At 44.1% G+C, this 20,813-nt stretch overlaps 1 protein-coding gene and 1 non-coding gene across 20 annotated transcripts in view; one reads left to right on the top strand and one right to left on the bottom strand.

Annotated features, from left to right (window-relative positions):
• Positions 1-20,813, top strand: part of ADD1 (adducin 1) — a 91,141-nt gene that overhangs the window by 22,742 nt on the left and 47,586 nt on the right. The gene's annotated exons all lie outside the window — the stretch shown is intronic.
• Positions 15,262-15,368, bottom strand: LOC112447215 (U6 spliceosomal RNA). The gene has a single exon (XR_003035317.1). It is a non-coding gene; the product is annotated as a U6 spliceosomal RNA (small nuclear RNA).

Genomic DNA, 20,813 nt, shown 5'->3' with positions numbered 1-20,813 from the left:
ACTCAAAAAGTGGTGCTGCTGTGCGTTCCCTGTGCTTGTATTGAGGAACACAGTGCCCATCATAGAATGTTCTTCTAGTGTTCTTTTTAAAATGTATGTATATAATTTTTATTTATTTATTTTTGGCTGTGCTGGGTCTTCATTGATGCGAGGGCTTTTCTCTAGTTGTGGCGAGCAAGAACTAGTCTCTAATTGTGGCGGGCAGGCTTCTCATTGCAGTGGCTCCTCTTGTTGGAGTCTCTTAAGGCACGCAGGCTTCAGTCGTTGTGGTTCCCAGACTCTGGAGCACAGACTCAGTAGTTGTGGTGTGTGGGCTTAGCTGCTCCACAGATGTGGGATCCTCCTGGACCAGGGATCAAACCGCTGTCTCCTGAATTGGCAAGTGCACTCTATCACTGAGCTACCAAGGAGGCTCTCAGTCTAAAGATGCTAATGCTGCTTGTAATAATAATAATGATGAGCAACAACAACCACCATTTATTCTATTTACTGTGTGCCAAGCATTGTATGAAACATTTGATGTAAATTAACTCATTTAATCTTAAGGAAGTAAATAATATCATTCCCACTGACGGGTGAAGAAACTGACGCATAGAGTGCGCGTGTGTGTGCTTAGTTGTGTTGGACTCTTTGCGACCCCATGGACTGTAGCCTGCACACTGTCCATGAGATTTTCCAGGCAAGAATACTGGAGTGGGTTGCCATTTCTTTATACAGGGGATCTTCCCCACCCAGGGATCGAACCCACCTCTCCTGTGTCTCCTGCATTGGCAGGCGGATTCCTTATCGCTGAGCCACAAGTTTATAGAGAGATTAAAAATGTGGCTAAGGTTATGCAGCTAGAAAATGGTAAACTGGGATCAGAACCCAGGAGGCTTGGCTTGAGGGTCTCTACTCTAGATATGAATTGAGCACATTTATTAATCAGCAATGAGAGGCAAACGGAATTTTTATGAAGACCCAAGCCAGATGTTTTGTGTATCAATATTATCTCTCAGATTTTGGAAATATAATCAGAATAGGGTGCATTACAGTTCACTTAAATTTGTTCAGTTGAACAGATGGTTGGTTGGCTTATCTTTGGCTGCCTCACCCAGAGTTGTTTTTAAAACCACACCCAAATCTCTTTCAGTAACCTACACTACAGTATTGATTTAGAAATTGAGTTAGAGAAACTTCATTTCTTTATTTGTGCTCCATGTGTTGATAGAACACAGTACTTTTAATAGAATGTTTTTAATTAATGTATTTTAACTTTTAGTTGGTTAAACTTAATGTTCTTGAAGCTTTTGAAATGAACGTTTTTAGCAGCTGCTTTCACATTCTCATCAGATACTAGATCATCACAATATTCCCTGCTTGTCGGGCACTCACCGTGCCAGACACTGCACTAGATGGTTTACACTCGCTGTTTCTAATTGTCCACACAGCCTTGAAACGTGATTTGAGTATATTTTATTACAAATGAGGAAACTGAGGTGAAAAAGATGACAGTGAAGATGTGAGGCGGTAGCGGGTGCTGCTGGTGCACAGTTGAAACGTTCACCACTGGGCCTGGTGGGGACGGAGAAACACACCCCTCAGTGTCCAGGGAGAAGGCAGTGAGATAACTGGAAAAGAGCATCCCAGTAAATTCCAGATGGATTCAGGAAAGATGTTTAAAATTATAAGGACTGTAGAGAAAAAGCAAAGTAATGTTTATTAGAGATAATTCCTAAAACTTTCTTGGAACAGTTTCTCATACATGTGCCAATGAAGGAATAACTTTCTATTTAAAAGGAGAAGAATTCGAAGGAAGAGGTTTGCAGACCAGAATATTAAAATGTTAAAATGTTTGCTCACTGAAAAATAAAACTATGGAAGATAATACTCTGGAAATGTCAAATATGACAAAAGGTCATTGTAAATATACAGTTTAATTCAAATTTGTAGGAATAAATACATCAAGATTTCAATAGATAGGCAGGTGGACAGAGAAATTAATAGACAGTAATGGAAATTTCAGATGTAAATAAACATATAAAAAGCATTCATCCTTTCCTGCTAATCAGAGAAATACCAAATAAAGCAGTCACTTCCGATCCATCAAATAAGGGACATTTTTCTGATACCTCTGCTTCCTTTTCAGAGTATGTGAGCTTAAAAGGAACTGAAACTTTTTATTTCATCCTAACCCATGTGGAGAGTTACTTATGCTGTAAATTTTCTTTTCCAATTTACACCGTTTCATTTAGCAACTGTTTTTTGAGCTCCCACTCTAGGCAAGGTCCCACACTAGGATTTTTAAAAGGCTCAAAATTCTCCAAGCCAGGCTTCAGCAATACGTGAACCGAGAACTTCCAGATGTTCAAGCTACTTTTAGAAAAGGCAGAGGAACCAGAGATCAAATTGCCAACATCCGCTGGATCATGGAAAAAGCAAGAGAGTTTCAGAAAAACATCTATTTCTGCTTTATTGACTATGCCAAAGTCTTTGACTGTGTGGATCACAATAAACTGTGGAAAATTCTGAAAGAGATGGGAATACCAGACCACCTGACCTGCCTCTTGAGAAACCTATATGCAGGTCAGGAAGCATCAGTTAGAACTGGACATGGAACAACAGACTGGTTCCAAATAGGAAAAGGAGTACGTCAAGGCTGTATATTATCACCCTGCTTATTTAACTTCTATGCAGAGTACATCATGAGAAACACTGGGCTGGAGGAAGCACAAGCTGGAATCAAGATTGCTGGGAGAAATATCAATAACCTCAGATATGCAGATGACACCACCTTTATGGCAGAAAGTGAAGAGGAACTAAAAAGCCTCTTGATGAAAGTGAAAGAGGAGAGTGAAAAAGTTGGCTTAAAGCTCAACATTCAGAAAACTAAGATCATGGCATCTTGTCCCATCACTTCATGGGAAATAGATGGGGAAACAGTGGAAACAGTGTCAGACTTTATTTTTGGGGGCTCCAGAATCACTGTAGATGGTGATTGCAGCTGTGAGATTAAAACACGCTTACTCCTTGGAAGGAAAGTTATGACCAACCCAGATAGCGTATTCAACAACAGAGACATTACTTTGCCAACAAAGGGCCGTCTAGTCAAGGCTATGGCTTTTCCAATGGTCATGTATGGATGTGAGAGTTGGACTGTGAAGAAAGCTGAGCACCGAAGAATTGATGCTTTTGAACTGTGGTGTTGGAGAAGACTCTTGAGAGTCCTTTGGACTGCAAGGAGATCCAACCAGTCCATTCTAAAGGAGATTGGTCCTGGGTGTTCCTTGGAAGGACTGATGCTAAAGCTGAAACTCCAGTACTTTGGCCACCTCATGAGAAGAGTTGACTCATTGTAAAAGAGTCTGATGCTGGGAGGGATTGAGGGCAGGAGGAGAAGGGGATGACAGAGGATGAGATGGCTGGATGGCATCACTGACTCGATGGACGTGAGTTTAAGTGAACTCTAGGAGTTGGTGATGGACAGGGAAGCCTGGCGTGCTGCGGTTCATGGGGTCGCAAAGAGTCGGACACAACTGAGAGACTGAACTGAACTGAACGTTTGGGGGTTATTTATTTTATTTATGCTGTTGCAGTTATTTGAGAGTGCTTTGTATTTTTATTGGCTTGTTAAAATATGCTATTCAGTTCAATCATTCAGTTGTGTCCAACTCTTTACACGCCATGGACTGAAGCACACCAGCCTTCCTTGTCTACCACCATCTCCCAGAGCTCGCTCAAACTCAGGTCCATTGATTCCGTGATGCCATCCAACCATCTCATCCTCTGTCGTCCCCTTCTCCTCCTGCCCTCAATCTTCCCCAGCATTAGGATCTTTTCCAGTGAGTCAGTTCTTCGCATCAGGTGGCCAAAGTATTGGGACTTCAACTTCAGCATCAGTCCTTCCAATGAATATTCAGGACTGATTTCCTTTAGGATAGACTGGTTTGATCTCCTTGCAGTCCAAGGGACTCTCAAGAGTCTCCAACACCAGAGTTCAAAAGCATCAGTTCTTCGGCGCTCAACTTTCTTTATGATCCAGCTCTCACATCCATACATGACTATTGGAAAAACCATAGCCTTGACTGCATGGACCTTTGTCCACAAAGTAATAGCTCTGCTTTTTAATATGCTTTCTAGGTTGGTCATGGAGAAGGCAATGACAACCCACTCCAGTACTCTTGCCTGGAAAATCCCATGGACGGAGGAGCCTGGTGGGCTGTAGTCCATGGGGTTGCTGAGAGTCGGGCACGACTTCACTTTCATTTTCACTTTTCACTTTGTGCATTGGAGAAGGAAGTGGCAACCCACTCCAGTGTTCTTGTCTGGAGAATCCCAGGGACGGGAGAGCCTGGTGGGCTGCTGTCTATGGGGTCGCACAGAGTCGGACACGACTGAAGCAACTTAGCAGCAGCAGCAGCAGGTTGGTCTTAGCTTTTCTTCCAAGGAGCAATCGTCTTTTAATTTCATGACTGTGGTCACCACCTGCACCGATTTTGGAGTCAAAGAAAATAAAGCCTCTCGTGTTTCCATTGTTTCCCCATCTATTTGCCATAAAGTGATGGGACCAGATGCCATGATCTTAGTTTTCTGAATGTTGAATTTTAAGCCAGTTTTTCACTCGCCTATTTCACTTTCAAGAGGCTCTTTAGTTCCTCTTTGCTTTCTGCCATAATGGTGGTGTCATCTGCATATCTGAGGTTATTGATATTATCCCAGCAATCTTGATTCCGGCTTGTGCTTCATCCAGCCTGTCATTTTGCATGATGTACTCTGCATAGAGGTTAAATAAGCAGGGTGACAGTATACAGCATTGATGTATTCTTTTCCCAATTTGGAAGCAGTCAATTGTTCCTTGTCTGGTTCTAACTATTGGTTCTTGACCTGAATACAGATTCTTCTCAGGAGGCAGGTAAGGTGGTCTGGTGTTCCTAATCTCTTTAAGAATTTTCTGCAGTTTATTGTGATCCACCCAGTCAAAGGCTTTAGTGTAGTCAATGAAGCAGAAGTACATGGTTTTTCTGGAATTCTCTTGCTTTTTCTATGATCCATTGGATGTTGGCAATTTGATTGCTGATTCCTCTGCCCTTTCTAAATCCAGCTTGAACATCTGAAAGTTCTCGGTTCACATACTGTTGAAGCCTCTCTTGGAGAATGTTGGGCATTGCTTTGCTAGCGTGTGAGATGAGTGCAGTTGTTTGAACATCCTTTGGCATTGCCTTTTTTTGGGATAGGGATGAAAACTGACATTTTGCAGTCCTGTGGCCACTGCTGAGTTTTCCAAATTTGCTTGCGTATAGAACGCAGCACTTTAGCAGCATCATCTTTTAGGATGAAAGTAGCTCAGCTGGAATTGCATCACCTCCACTAGCTTTGTTCATAGTGATGCTTCCTAAGGCCCACTTTACTTCAAATTCCAGGACTTTTGGCTCTAGGTGAGTTATACCATCATGGTTACCTGGGTCATATAGATCGTTTTTGTATAGTTCTGTGTATTCTTGCCATCTGTTCTTATATCTTTTGCTCTGTTAGGTCCATACCATTTCTGTCCTTTATTGAGCCCTTCTTTGCATGAAATGTTCTCTTAGTGTCTAATTTTCTTGAAGAGATCTCTAGTCTTTTCCCATTCTGTTGTTTTCCTCTATTTCTTTGCATTGATCACAGAGGAAGGCTTTCTTATCTCTCCCTGCTATTCTTTGGAACTCTGCATTCAGATGGGTGCATCTTTCCTTTTCCGCTTTGCTTGGCGGTCTGTGGGGCCTCCCTGGGCAGCCGTCTTTCCTTCTCCGCTTTGCTCCGCCGTCTGCGGGGCCTCCCCGGGCAGCCGTCTTTCCTTCTCCGCTTTGCTCCGCCGTCTGCGGGGCCTCCCCAGGCAGCCGTTCTGCTTTCTTGTGCTGCTTTTTTTGGGGGTGGTTTTGAGCATCACCGCCTGCACAGTGTCACGAACCTCCATCCTTAGTTCTTCAGGAACTCGGTCCCTTAAATCTGTCATTTCCATTGTATAATCATTAAGGGATTTGATTTAGGTCATACCTGAATGGTCTAGTGGTTTTCCCCACTTTCTTCAATTTAAGTCTGAATTTGGCAATGAGGAGTCTGTGTTCTGAGCCACAGGCAGCTCCCAGGTCTTGTTTTTGCTGCCTGTATAGCGCTTCTCCATCTTTGGCTGCAAAGAGTATAATCAAGCTGATTCCTGGTGATGTCCATGTGTAGAGTCATCTCTTGTGTTGTTGGAGGAAGGTGTTTGCTATGACCAGTGGGTTCTCTTGGCAAAGCTCTGTTAGCCTTTGCCCTGCTTCATTTTGTACTCCCAAGACCAAACTTGTTACTCCAGGTATCTCTTGACTTCCTACGTTTACATTCCAGTCCCCTGTGATGGAAAGGACATTTTTTTTTTGGTGTTAGTTCTAGAAGGTCTTGTAGATCATCATAGAGCCGTTCAACTTCAGCTTCTTCAGCTGGTTGGGGCATAGGCTTGGATTACTGTGATAGTGAATGGTTTGCCTTGGAAATGAACAGATCATTCTATCGTATTTGAGTTTGCACCCAAGTACTGCATTTTGGACTCTCTCGTTGTCTGTGAAGGCTACTCCATTTCTTTTAAGGTATTCTTGCCCACAGTAGTAGTTGAATTAAATTCACCTACTCTGGTCCATTTTAGTTCACTGAATCCTAAAATGTTGATGTTCACTCGAAAGTATGCTGTAGGTTTTCAGAATGTTCTGAACTGTTGTGTGGAAATCAGTTTGAGGTATTGTCACATTTTTGGGCCCTGAGGAGAATTGCCTCCCCTAAGTAAATGAAGGAAGCATGATTATTCATATGAGGCTTGGGATTGAACAGTTGACTAAATGGACCATTTCTCTCCTTTATTAACCCTAGAAGGTCAGGCTGCAAGGCCAAGGTGCCTAGGTTTTCCTAGACCCGCAGTATAACATACTTGGGAAAGAACGGTTTATTTGATCATTTTAAAACTGGGTCACATTCTGGTTAACAGTGATAGTATTGCTTGGCTAACTGTCGATTCAAGGTAAAAACATTCTCGTCTTAGGCTCGTGTTGTTAGTCCTTCCTCATGTGTTTAACTGGATTGCAGAGTAACTTCCGTATGAAGTCTGTATAGAATTTTCTATACTCACATATGTCTGGTCAGCCTGTGCTTCCTGACTTGCTTGTCTGGGTCTTTCTGGGCCTCTGGTACCATGAGTCTAGAATTCTCCTTTTCTTAATTCCTGACCTTGGGAGTTATCCCTGCTTGAGTCTCCAAATTCAGTCAGCTAGAGACGGATGCAGCTTTAGTCTTGTCTACCAACTTTGGGAATTGACGTAATTCTTAGAAACATAATACCCAGGTTACTTGAAATATAAAACCCAGTTTGACACACAGATTGTTGGTTTGCAGCCTGGAACTTCCTTGTGAGTGGTGGACTGAGATTTGGAGTTTGTTTAGTTAACTGCTTGTATCCCCAGAGTCTCTTGGTCATATGTCAGTTTTGATTGGATGGGGCAAAGTGATGACTTTTCTTACAGTCAGATGCCTCTGGAATCCAGACTTAGATTAGCATTGCCAGTCCAGAATGTGAGACCTGAGTGTGTATTTGCTCCTCAGTATATGTTTATCGAGGGCCTACTAGGTGTTAGCCATGTGCAAACAGTAGTGAGTGAGGGAGGTAAGCCTCCTGCTCTCTGGAGAGGTTACATTCTAACCGGGGAGACAGTGGATTTCTGAAGGTAGTACTGATAACTGGCACTTGGTGTGTTAGTATGTGGTTAGTTAGACATCCGTGCTAGACATTTTGCACTCATTATGAGGGGCACGTTTGTTAGCCTCGTTAGTTCAGATGTGGGAGGTGAGATCAGGGAAATTAAGAAATTTACCCAAGCTTACAGAGCGTTTGCCTTGGAAACTGAGATCATTCTGTCGTGTTTGAGATTGCATCCAAGTACTGCATTTCAGACTCTTGTTGACTATGAGGGCTACTCCATTTTTCCTAAGGAATTCTTGCCCACAGTAGTAGATGTTTTGGTTATCTGAATTAAATTCACCCATTCCCATCCATTGTAGTTCACTGATTCCGAACCATTCAACATCCAAACCATTCCAACCATTCAACAGTAATCCAAGTCTATGCTCCAACCACTAATGCTGAAGAAGCTGAAGTTGGCTGGTTCTGTGAAGACCTACAGGACCTTCTAGAACTAATGCCAGAAAATGATGTTCTCTTCATCAGAGGGGACTAGAGTGCAAAAGTAGAAGAAAAGAGATACGTGGAATAACAGGCAAGTTTGGCCTTGGAGTGCAAAATGAAGCAGGGCAAAGGCTAACAGCTTTGCCAAGAGAACCCACTGGTCATAGCAAACACCTTCCTCCAACAACACAAGAGATCATTCTACACATGGACATCACCGGATGGTAAATACCGAAATCGCCTTGATTATATTCTTTGCAGCTGAAGATGGAGAAACTCTATACAGTCAGCAAAAACAAGACCGGGAGCTGACAGTGGCTCAGATCGTGAGCTCCTTATTGCCAAGTTCAGACTTAAATTGAAGAAAGTAGGGAAAACCACTAGACTGAGTATGACCTAGATCAAATCCCTTATTATACAGTGGAGGTGATGAATGGATTCAAGGGATTACATCTGATAGAGTGCCTGAAGAACTGTGGATGGAGGTTTGTAACACTGTACAGGAGGTGGTGGCCAAAACCATCCCCAAGAAAAGGAAATGCAAGAAGACAAAGTGGCCGTCTGAGGAGGCCTTACAGAGAGCAGAGAAGAGAAGCTAAAGGCAAGGGAGGAAGGGAAAGACACACTCGACAGAAGGCAGAGTTCCAGAGAATAACAAGGAGAGAGAAGAAGGCCGCCTTAGGTGACCAATGCAAAGAAATAGAGGAAAAGGATAGAATGGGAAAGCCCAGCGATCTCTTCAAGAAAACGGAGATACCAGGGGAATATCTCATGCAAGGATGGGCACAATAAAGGAGAGAAAGGGCAAGAACCTAACAGAAGCAGAAGAGATTAAGAAAAGGTGGCAAGAATACACACAAGCACTATACAGAAAAGGTATTAATGACCTGGATAACCGTGATAGTGTGATCACTCACCTAGAGCCAGACATCCTGGAATATGAAGAAAAGTGGACCTTAGGAAGTGTCACTATGAACAAAGCTAGTGGAGGTGATAGAATTCCAGCTGAGCTGTTTCAAATCCTAAAAGATGATGCTGTGAAAGTGCTGCACTCAATGTGCTAGCAAATTTGGAAAACTCAGCAGTGGCCACAGGACTGGAAAAGGTCAGTTTTCATTCCAGTCCCAAAGAAAGGTGGTGCCAAAGGATTTTCAAACCACTGCACAATTGTACTCATCTCACACGCTAGGGGAGTAATGCTTAAAATCCTTCAAGCTAGGCTTCAACAGTACGTAAACTGAGACCTTCCAGATGTTCAAGCTGGATTTAGAAAAGGCAGAGGAACCAGAGATGAGGTTGCCAACATCCATTTTGATCATAGAAAAAGCAATGAATTCCAGAAAAATATCTGCTTCATTGACTATGCTAAAGCATTTGACTATGTGGATCACAAGAAACTGTGGGAAATTCTTAAGGAGATGGGAATACCAGACCACCTTACGTGCCTCCTGAGAAACCTGTATGAAGTTCAAGTAGCAGCAGTTAGAACTAGATATGGAACAACGAACTCATTCAAAATTGGGAAAGGAAAAAAAAAAAAAAAATTGGGAAAGGAGTTTACCCTGCTTATTTAAGTTATTTGCAGAATACATCATGTGAAATGATGGTCTGAATGAACCACAAGCTGGAATCAAGATTGCTGGAAGAAATATCAATAACCTCAGATAGGCAGATGATACTGCTATAATGGCAGAAAGTGAAAAGGAGCTAAAGAGCCTCTTGATGAGGTTAAAAGAGGAGCGTGAAAAAGCTGGCTTAAAACTCAACATTCGAAAAACCTAAGGTCTGGGATGGGGAGGGAGATGGGAGAGAGGTTCAAGTGGGAGAGGTCATATATATACTTATGGGTGATTCATGGTGATGTTTGGCAGAAACCGGCACAGTTCTGTAAAGCAATTATCCTTTGGTTTAAAAAATAAATTTAAAATTGAAAAGAAAATGAAGATCATGGCATCTGGTCCCATCACTTCATGGCAAATAGAAGGGGAAACAGTGGCAGCAGTGACAGATGTTATTTTCTTGGGCTCCAAAGTCACTGCAGATGCTGAGTGTAAGCATGAAATTAAGACTCTTGCTTCTTGGGAAAAATGCTATGGCAAGTCTAGACCGTGTATTAAAAAGTAGAGTCATCACTCTAATGACAAAGGTCTGTATAGTCAAAGCTGTGATTTTTCCTGTAGACATGTACGGATGCGAGTTGGATTATGAAGAAGGCTGAGCCCCGAGAATTGATGCTTCAAATTGTGGTGCTAGAGAAGACTCCCCCCACCCACCTTTTTTTTTTTTTTTAATTTTCTTCTTTGGAGAAGACTTTTGAGAGTCCCTTGGACAGCAAGGAGATCAAACCAGTCAGTCCTAAAGCAAATCAAGCCTGAATATTCATTGTTAGGACTGATGCTAAAGCTCCAATCCTTTGGCCAACCTGATGGGAAGAGCCGAGTCACATAAAGACTCTGATGCTGGGAAAGTGAGGGCAGGAGAAGGGACAACAGAGGATGAGATGGTTGGATGGCATCAACGACTGACTGAATGGACATGAGTCTGAGCAAACTCAGGGAGGTGGTGAAGGACAGGGAAGCCTGGTGTGCTGTTGGCAGTCCATGGGTTGCGAAGAGTCGGACACAACTTAGCTACTGGAACAACTGCAGAGCCAGTAAATGGCTGAGCTGGAGTTTGAACTCAAGCAGTTTAAGTCCAGAGTCTGTACTCTGAAAGTACAAATGAATGCCTCGAAAGGGAAGAAAACCCTGGGTGATGTGAGAGAGCTGGGAAGAGGGGCTGCTCTAAATCTCGCAGTGAGGGAAACTTCTCAAAACTTGGATGTGAAACATGACCTGAAACCTGACTGATAAGGAGTAAGGTGCTCAAAGTAGCTGAAGTAAATTTGTTTTGGGCAGAGAAGGGTCTAAAGGTTCTGAGGCAGGAAGGAGCTGGGTGTTTTTGCAGAAGAAGGAGGCCAGTTTATCTGGGACAAGGAGGCAAAAAGATTGCTGGGCCCTAGCTGGAAAGGTCCCTGCTGGCTGGTATCAGCAGTTCAGATTTACTCAGGGACTGTGGGAAGTCACTGATAGGAATCAGGTAGGAGGAGGACCTGATTTGATTGTATTTTTATGGAGAATGTGTTACAGGAGTTTAAGTCCAAGCAGGGAGGCTAGGCTGGGGGATGATTAAGAGTTCTGTTTTGGACATGGGTATGAAGGGCCCTCCTAGTGTTAATATCTTTTTTTGCTTATTTACCAAGACGTAACTGAAATATCTCAGTCCTTAAAGAAAATGATGATAAGCAGATTTAGTTTCATCCCCTTCTTCCACTCCCAAACAAAGCCACTCCTCACTCCTGGCCTGGCTCCAGATGTTGCTGGAGTGCCTGTCACTCTCACCACCTCTGATGCCACCTCAGGATCCCTTCCTTAATGTTGCCACTGACCTCCCCACCCCCATCCTCCCAGTCCCCTGCCCATGGCACTGTGTAAGTTATTTATGTAGCTCACTTATTGCCTGGCCCCCTCTGCTATGTGTATATGTTTCCTGAAGGCAGAAATCTCTGTTTTGTGCATTGAGTCTCCAAGCATCCAGATTGAAGCTAACACAGTGCCTAGCCTGCGTTAGCTTCATGGTAGGAGCAAAAAACTAAGATCATGCCATGTGGTCCATCACTTCATGGCAAATAGTTGGGGAAAAAATGGAATCTGTGACAGATTTTATTTTCCTGGGTTCCAGAATCACTGCAAAGAGTGACTGCAGCCATGAAATTAAAAGACGCTTGCTCTGTGGGAAAAAAGATAGGAGAGACCTAGACAGCATAGTAAAAAGCAGAGGCATCCATCACTCTGCAAATAAAGGTCCGTATAGTCAAAGCTATTGTTTTTCCAGTAGTCATGTATCAATGTGAGAGTTGGACAGTAAAGAAGGCTGAGTGCCAAAGAATTGATGCTTTTGAACTGTGGTTGGAGAAGACTCTTGAGAGTCCCTTGGACTGCGAGGAGACCAGCCAGTCCATCCTAAAGGAAATCAGTCCTGAATATTCACTGGAACGACTCATGCTGAAGCGGAAGCTCCAGTCCTTCGGCCACTTGATGTGAAGAGTTGACTTACTGGAAAGGACCCTGATGCTGGGAAAGATTGAGGGCAGGAGGAGAAGGGGGCGATAGGATGAGATGGTTAGACAGCATTGCCAGGTCAATGGATATGAGTTTGAGCAAACTCCAGAAGATGGTGAAGGGCGGAGGAGCCTGGCATGCTGCGGTCCGTGGGGTTGCAGAGAGTCGGACACAGCTTAGTGACTGAACAACGACAGGAGGAGCTCGGTAGGCGTTCACGGAGGATATCCTTCAGCTTCTGCTTCAGCTGCATTTGAAAAGTTATTTCTGGGATCTGTCGCTTCTGTGGCCCAAGTGTGGACGGAGCCTTTGAGAGTTTGAAATCTGCCCCCACCTCAGTAGGGTCATGTTTGTTTGAAATGGCACATTTTGATTAAATAAAGACTAATAAAATATATGCAGTTTGAGGCATAATTTTCCTTTGTTTCAGTTGGTTTTGGCCATTTCCCCTTATTGTGAGAAAATGAAAATTAGGCCATTTTATTCACTTTAAGACCTTCATGGTTTTCCCTTTCAAATATCATTTGGATTATTAAAGCCTTCAGAAGTATTTTGGATATTAACATAGGAAATTCCTATGGTGGTAATAATGAGAAATTATACATACAAGAAAATATCTTTTAATATGTTTTTGAAACCAGTTGCAGTTGTGATAGATGTCTGAAATTTTCAGTTATTTCTAACCAATAGTAAAAATAAAGCAAGCAAGAAGGAATTTGGTGTTGTGGAATGTCCATAAAACCTGACCAGGACACTTTGGACCCAGCCTTGTCCAGTAATCATAGCCGCCCTTTAATATGTGTCCACTGGCAAACACTGCTAAATGCTGTCTAAGTAGCATTTTTGATTCTTATAATATCCCTTGAGGTTTCCATGACAGCATTCATTTATATGTGATGAAACTGATTTTCAGAGAGAAGGTTAAGCGACTTCAGAAGTTCACGATCTAGCGGCAAGCTGCGTGTTGGACCTCTGGCTTGCCCTCAGCCTGACCTCAGACACACCGGGCTGCTGTTCTCTGCCCGTGATGCCCAGTGTGCCCAGGGCCATCTTCTGCTGTTTCTGAGCCTCAGTTTTCATAGTTCTGAAATGAAGGGGTTAGGTTTAAACTACCACGGAGGTCTTCATAGCATTGCGTCAGAACGGCTCTCAAGGTCCTCAGGCCTGCTGTGCTGCCTGCAGCTCTGCGGGCTTTTCACACTGTTCCCAGCCCCTCCTGAGCACCGGACAGCAGTGTGAGACGCTCAGACTGTGGACCCGTGGAAAGCCCGGTCGGCTTTCGGAATGAACAAGATGACTGGATTTCCCTCGTAACTTTGGACTTCAAGGTGTGTGCTGAGTGCCCTGTTCTTCAGCAGTAAACCTTGCCTGTCATTCCCTAACTTGGGAAGGGAGGTACTTCATATTCCCTGGATTCCTTATGGGATGAAATGCCCTGTTGTGCTTAGAGGCCAAGAACTCCATTGCTTTTGGTAAGTTGGAAATATGCAGTGGCTGCACAGTGGAGCCAGTACTGATTTAAAGAAATATTCAGTCATAAATACTTCTGATGGGAACAGAATCATTTTGGAAGACTGACTATGAGGGGCTCATTAACTGAATACTTTCTTAACTCACTTGAAAGTTTGGTTAATATTTCTACCTTGAGATAAGATAGTCTCTTTAGAGCCTACATTTATCACCTGAAAGTCAGGATAGGGCCACCCTGCTAAAGTTCTTAACGGTATATATCAGTTCAGTTCAGTTCAGTCGCTCAGTCGTGTCCGACTCTTTGCGACCCCATGGACTGCAGCATGCCAGGCTTCCTTGTCTATCACCAACTCCTGGAGTTCACTCAAACTCACGTCCGTTGAGTCGGTGATGCCATCCAACCATCTCATCCTCTGTTGTCCCCTTCTCCTCCTGCCTTCAGTCTTCCCCAGCATCAGGGTCTTTTCCAATGAGTCAGTTCTTCACATCAGGTGACCAAAATATTGGAGTTTCAACATCAGTCCTTCCAATGAACACCCAGGATTGATCTCCTTTAGAATGGAATGGTTGGATCTCCTTGCAGTCCAAGGGACTCTCAAGAGTCTTCTCCAACACCACAGTTCAAAAGCATCAATTCTTCGGCGCTCAGCTTTCTTTATGCCCCAACTCTCACATCCATACATGACCACTGGGAAAACCATAGCCTTGACTAGATGCACCTTTGTTGGCAAAGTGATTTGTCAGCTTTTTAATATACTGTCTAGTTTTGTCATACCTTTTCTTCCAAAGAGCAAGCGTCTTTTATTTTCATGGCTGTAGTCACCATCTGCACTGATTTTGGAGCCCAAGAAAATAAAGTCTCTACTGTTTGCATTGTTTAGCCATCTATTTGCCATGAAGTAATGGGACCAGATGCCATGATCTTAGTTTTCTGAATGTTGAGTTTTAAGCCAGCCTTTTCAGGCTCTTTCAATTTCATCAAGAGGCTTATTAGTTCCTCTTCGCTTTCTGCCATAAGGGTGGTGCCATCTGTGTATCTGAGCTTATTGATACTTCTCCGGATGCCATGACCTAGTCATGATCATTCAGAGGTGACACTGAAAGATGAACTGCCCTGGTCGGTAGATGCCCAACAGACTATATATTAAACTATAAAACTTTAAGACAAATGCTTGATGTCATTACCCTGCTGGAAGGACAAGATACTGTGTATGCTGTTGATTTATACCTTCAGGGATGCTTAGGATTTTATTTATGTGCTTTATGGTGTTTTATTTTTAAACTTTTTATGAATTTAATTTTAAAAATGTATGTTTGTACAACAAGGACTCTGCTGGCTTTCTCTGTCGTCCGTCTACCCGGATCCCTCCATTCCTTAAAAGTGCAAACCACCATCTTAAATTTCTAGTACATTTGTTCCTACATTTCTTTATGCAAATACAAGCAAATATGAGTGTTTTTTGTATCCTTCCTCCCGCCTCAAGAGGAACTCTAGGTACGCTGTTCTCTGTATCTTGCTTTTTTTGAAATAGGGAATGCTTCATGAATTTGTGTGTCATCCTTGCACAGAGGCCATGCCAATCTTCTCTGTATCTTTCCAGTTTTAGTATATGTGCTGCTGAAGTGAGCACTGTACCTTGCTTTTTTTCACTTAATAGTATATCCTTATTTTTGTGAAATTGAGACCACTAAGAATTTGTGTGCTCATAATTATTTCATAGCATAAAGGGTTTCCAATTTCCATCAGCTGATATAAATGTTAATACTTTTCAGAGAGTAAACCTGTGGCAGATTTTTACTGAGACTGATTATTGTGATTTTAAATACTTCCTCTCTTGCTCTAAAGTGGGAAAGCTGACACCGTTTTCAGAAGTCCCAGTGTTTGTGTGGACAGAGTATGCATATGTTAGCATTCTCAACAGTTTTGTTCTCGGTTTATTAGTCTTGGCTGAGTCATGCCTTCAGAGCTTTCTTTTATCATTTGTCTTCCACAAAACCAGTTACTTCACAAATTGGAACATTTAGTTACCATTAAATTCTGAAAAAGCTGCTTGCTTGTTTTTGTGGTGTTTTAACCTTCCTTGCTTACAGCCCTGCCAAGTTTTGGTACCTTCCTCCTCCTTCCCAGAAAGATAAAAGTAAGTTGCCCTTATGGAATGAAATTGAGAAAATGTTTTGTTTCAGTTAAGCTGTAAATTTTGAAAGTCATTGATTCAGGAAAAATATAGCTAAAAAAATGAAAATAGTAAGGTAATTGAAGGACGGTTAACAGTATCATGAAGGAACTAAAATAGAGAAAGTGGTTGACGTGGTCAGAGGATAAAATTGAATTCTGTTTTTTCTGCATGTGTTCTGGGCATGAACATCTCAGATATGTGCATCGGTATAGTAACTGGTGGAGACCGTCCTGTGGAGGGGTAGGTATTTGCTAGTTTGTGAGATACCTGGGAGGTAGTGAAGGACAGGGAAGCCCGGCATGCTGCAGCCCATGGGGTCTCAGAGAGTCGCACATGGCTTAGCGACTTAACAACAGCAACACATAAAATTATTTCTCCTGGATTCCTCTCATGAAATCTGAATTGTAGTTTGCTTTGTGAAGTTACTTCTTGAAAGTGCTTAAGAGTATGCTGGCTAATATTTGCTGTACGTGCTATCTGAAAGTAATGGGTGTTACTTGAAATAGCGTTTTTTTGTTTGCTTGGATGAATTTTGTGAGTTTAGTAATTTAGTGAATTTAGCAGAATTTTGTGAAATTAGTAATGGAAAGTGATTTTATATGCCTCTCCACCATCCACCCACTTAGATTTTGTTGAGGCCTATCGTGTGGCCGTCGGTGGGGAGGCCAGACTGCAGTGTGCTGCCTGCCCTTGGCCAGTGTCCACCTTGTGACTCCTGCGTGGCAGCTGTGGGTGAGCGTGGCGTTTGGAGCCGGTGGTCTTGGGTTTAGGTCCTGAGTGGCCGTCTACTTACCTGAGGCCTCAGGAACTCCTGCAGGGCTGTCGGAGTGAACTGGTCTCTGTGGAAGTGCGTCCTCCGCAGTGGCCCGTGGCGCTGTCCTTGTCCCCTTCACGCATCAGTCACTCTTCTCATCCCTTGCATTTTCTAGCTGCATTTCCTCAGCTGGGCTTGGGGAATATGATGGAGTTTGTGAGTCATGGAGATGGTGACTAGCCTCTATCCTGTTTTATTGCTTTCAGATACATTTTCTCATTTAACCATTAGGTTAAGAAGGTATTTTTACTTCATGGGTGAGGACTCCCTAAGTGTTGAAATTACACGGTGGAACGAGTGGGACTAACCACTGGTACCTAGCCCAGGGGTCTGTCCTCTGCCCATTACTGTCCACAGAGGGAAGAAGCCTTCCCTCAGCACAGAGGGGCTGTTCAGTAGAAGCAATAAGAGTGCGGTCTCTAAACCATAGTCTTAATTTAAGAGTCATGCTTTCCCACCATGGCTGTGTAACCTTCAGCAAGTAATTGGAATCTCTGTAATACACCAAAAAATTGATGAAATGCTACAGTTAAGGAAAACAGCAGCCATATAACTGTAGAAATGTTACAAAGTGTGGAAGATTTAAGCTGGGAACCTGCTAAATCATTCATCCTAAAGGAGAGAAGCAAGAGGGCCCACCCCTATAGTTCCTCACTGGAAGGAGCATGAGAGTAGGTAGCTTGGCTAGGCAGCACTGCTTTGATTCAATTTTACCTTTCCATTTTTTTCTACCTTGAGCTTGTGGACACGTGAGGGTGAGAGGTGACGTGTGCTAGTGTTAAAAGCAGGTGCCCTGGCGCCAGGCAGCCTGAGTTACGATCCCAGTAACCCTGCTGTCGGCTCTTCACTGCTTCGTGCCTCTCAGTTTCCTTATCTGTAGGGAAGATGAGTTAATACACGTAAGAAATGAGTTAGATCAGTACTTACCACTTAGTAAGCAGAGCTTATCTTGAACTTTTGAGCAGTTCCGTCTCCATGGGAACATCTGGAGACCCAGGAATAGAAGGGATCTGATCAGAGTACTTAAAGGCTTTCGGTGAGCCGCGGGGCCCCAGGCAGGGCACAGAACTTCCTGAAGCTGTGAAGAGGAATCTTAAACACAGGCAGGTGTTTGTCCTTTGTGTGGGTGGGCCGGTAGTAGCGTAGGCATTGGGAGGTGTAGCTCACTGTGGTGGTGCTCTGTCTTTCTTGGGAGGGGGCTCCAGTGCCGGGCTCCTTTGTCAGGAGATGTTAGAACTTCCCCTTTCCTTGCCTGGCTGAGCACCCCTTCCACAGTGGAAGGATTCTGAGAATTTGCAATGAATTTTTGATGGGGACTTCTTTGTCCCTTCTATTTCCCCACCAAGGCGCCGGGCAGGGTGTGGACTTTCTGTGCCGCACTGTTCTCAGCGCTTTGCCTGGGCTCAGCCTTCAGTGTTAGCTCCGCCAAACTTGTTTAAAACCTTGTCACTCTTTCCAGTGAAGGCTCCACTTGTTTTTGTTTTGTTTTATGCTTTTTTCTGGCTTTATTGAGGTACATTTGTCTGTAATATGTTTAAAGTATACAGCGTGATGATTTGATGTGTATATGCATTGTGAAATGATTCCCACAATCCAGTTATGTAACATGCACATCACCTCATCTAGCTGTCCACCCCCTCCCTTTTCTTTGGTGAGACCAGCTTCTGTTTAACGGAGTGTGTCGTTTCATTCTGGGTGCAAATGTTACGGAGCCCTCCCAGAGATGTTCATTGACTAACTGACTGCCTCCTGCCCCAGGCCAGCCTGGAAGTGCCACTTAGCTCTAAAAGCGTCTCTCCTGTGAAGCTTTCCTGGCGGCCCTCTCTCTCAGTGTCCCGGGGCTGCCATGAATAGCCCCGCAGCCTGGGTGACTTGAACCAGGAGGTTATCGTCTCAGTTCTGGAGACCAGACGTGCCCAGTCAGGGTGTCAGCAGGGCAGGTTCCTTCTGAGACAGTGAGGGGGCCTCTGTACGTGGCCTTCCCCCTGTAGTCATGTCTGTGTCCCGAGGTCCCGCCTGCGTAAGGACGCCAGTCAGATTGAGGCGGGGGCTGGATGGGCCCCAGGCTGAGGGGCCGGAGTTCCTCCCCTGTGGACAGACATTCCAAAGTAGCGAGAAGGAGGAGAGCGGAGGCCTGTCCAGAGGAGAGAGAGACCACATATCTCTCCTTTTCGAAGTCAGGGGAACCTCCCTGACTGCACATGCCCAGAAGGGCTCCTTGGAGGTCAAAAGGGAGGGGGCCTCCCCTCTACAGTAAGCGATGTCAGCCCACCCACAGTCCTCTTTGCTAAAATCTACCTTGACTGAGTTGGAGAAGGAAATGGCAACCCACTCCAGTGTTAATTCTTGCCTGGAGAATCCCAGGGATGGGGGAGCCTGGTGGGCTGTCATCTATGGGGTCGCACAGAGTCGGACACGACTGAAGCGACTTAGCAGCAGCAGTAGCAACAACCTTGACTGAAAGATGCTCTTGCACATGGGAGGACCCAAAGATAAACCAGGTATGGACTCAGAACCAGGCAAAGCAAGATGATTGGCCAAAGGAAACCCGGAAGAAGTGCCCCGTAAAAGTGACTCAGCTCTCGTGAGGGCCTGACTGTCTCTTTGAACCTACCCGTGTGTCTATCCACGTGCACTCTTTTTTCTCCTAATAAACACTATACTTGTCTCACTATCCTCTGTCTCTATGTGGAAATTCATTTCTACACAGCTGATGGGCCAGGGCCTCATCACTGGCCACTGGTCCCTGGTGGTCTAGAAGTTAGGATTCAGTGCTATCACTGCCGTGGTCTAACCTCAGTCTCTGGCTAGGGACCAAAACATGGCTTCAGGCCGCTGCTGGCCGAGGCCACCCGAGATCGGTATTGAGATCAGTATTGAATCCAGGACGCACCCTGTTCCAGTATGACATTGTCTTAACTAATTCTGTTTGCAGTGACTTGTGTCCAGATAAGGTTACATTCTGAGGAGTAGGAGTTAAGGCTTCAGCATGAATTTAGGGGCATACGATTCAACTGGTAACATCCTTGCTCTGCTTTTCTACCTCCCCTGACACTTTTGCCCTGCTGACACATGAGTAGATTTCTCATGGCATGAAGGATATTTAGTTGCATTTACTTGTCTATAATCTGCTCATTTTGTAACTTTTTGTCTCTGGTGCCTTGCACGTGGTGTGGAAAGCAGCTCTGATGAGATGTATGAAGCATCAGGAGGGAGTGGCCGTGAAGGAGGAAACTGCAGAGACAGATACCTCTTTCCTTGTTTTCCTGTTGACAGTTCCCAAGGCTGTCTGCAGCTGGGGGTGAGGGGCCTCAGGCACCAGCAGAGGCCGCCGCGGCCACACTGCGTGAGTGTGTTTGCTCCCCCGGGTGTATTTGCCTCGTCTTCATGCTTTCTGAGCTCGTTTTAAGAACAGTGAGAAACTGAAAAGACCCTCTGGGTCTTCTGGCATTCGATTTACCTGGAGAGTTTTGTTCATGGCCACCTTCTTGTTTCAGCCTTTGCTTTGAGTATTCTGTTTTTAGGACTTCAAAAGTAAATCATGTGAATGGTTGGAATAGTTCTCAAAATGTGTGTGCCAGAAGGGAGATGCCAAGAAGTAATTGAATCTACCCCCAGAGCTTTAGAATTAGCTCGTTAGATGTTTTAGAGACGCAGAAATGTGTTTGGTCTCTGATCTGAGGTTTAGTTACACATTAGTGCGGGTGAATCATACTGGAGCTGGAACACCTTTGCTAGGAAAGAATATTCCAGGGCACACTTTCTGTTATTTCCTGAATAACATTCTCGGCAGAGTGGTTAGATGGGATGTTAGTAGAAAAGGAAAGTTAATCTTAAAATGTCCTTTCATCCCAATATCAGTCATATCTGTCTGAAAGAGCATGCTGAAATGTGCTCATCTGAAGGCAGATGGAGAGCAGCTTATGTAAGATCTGGAGGCACTTTATTCTAGGAGCATTTCAGCCTCGCACGGCGTAGAACAGTATAGTGAACTCTGTTTATCCTTTGTCCGGTCTCAGCAGTTATTAACCCCTGGCCAGTATTGTTTATTTTGTGTAACCCTTACTCTCCCTCTATCCCATGCA

This window comes from Bos taurus, chromosome 6 (genome assembly GCF_002263795.3).
Source record: "Bos taurus isolate L1 Dominette 01449 registration number 42190680 breed Hereford chromosome 6, ARS-UCD2.0, whole genome shotgun sequence".
Taxonomy (NCBI): domain Eukaryota; kingdom Metazoa; phylum Chordata; class Mammalia; order Artiodactyla; family Bovidae; genus Bos; species Bos taurus.
The sequence above is the reverse complement of the archived record's forward strand: the minus strand, read 5'-3'. Positions and strand labels throughout refer to the sequence as shown.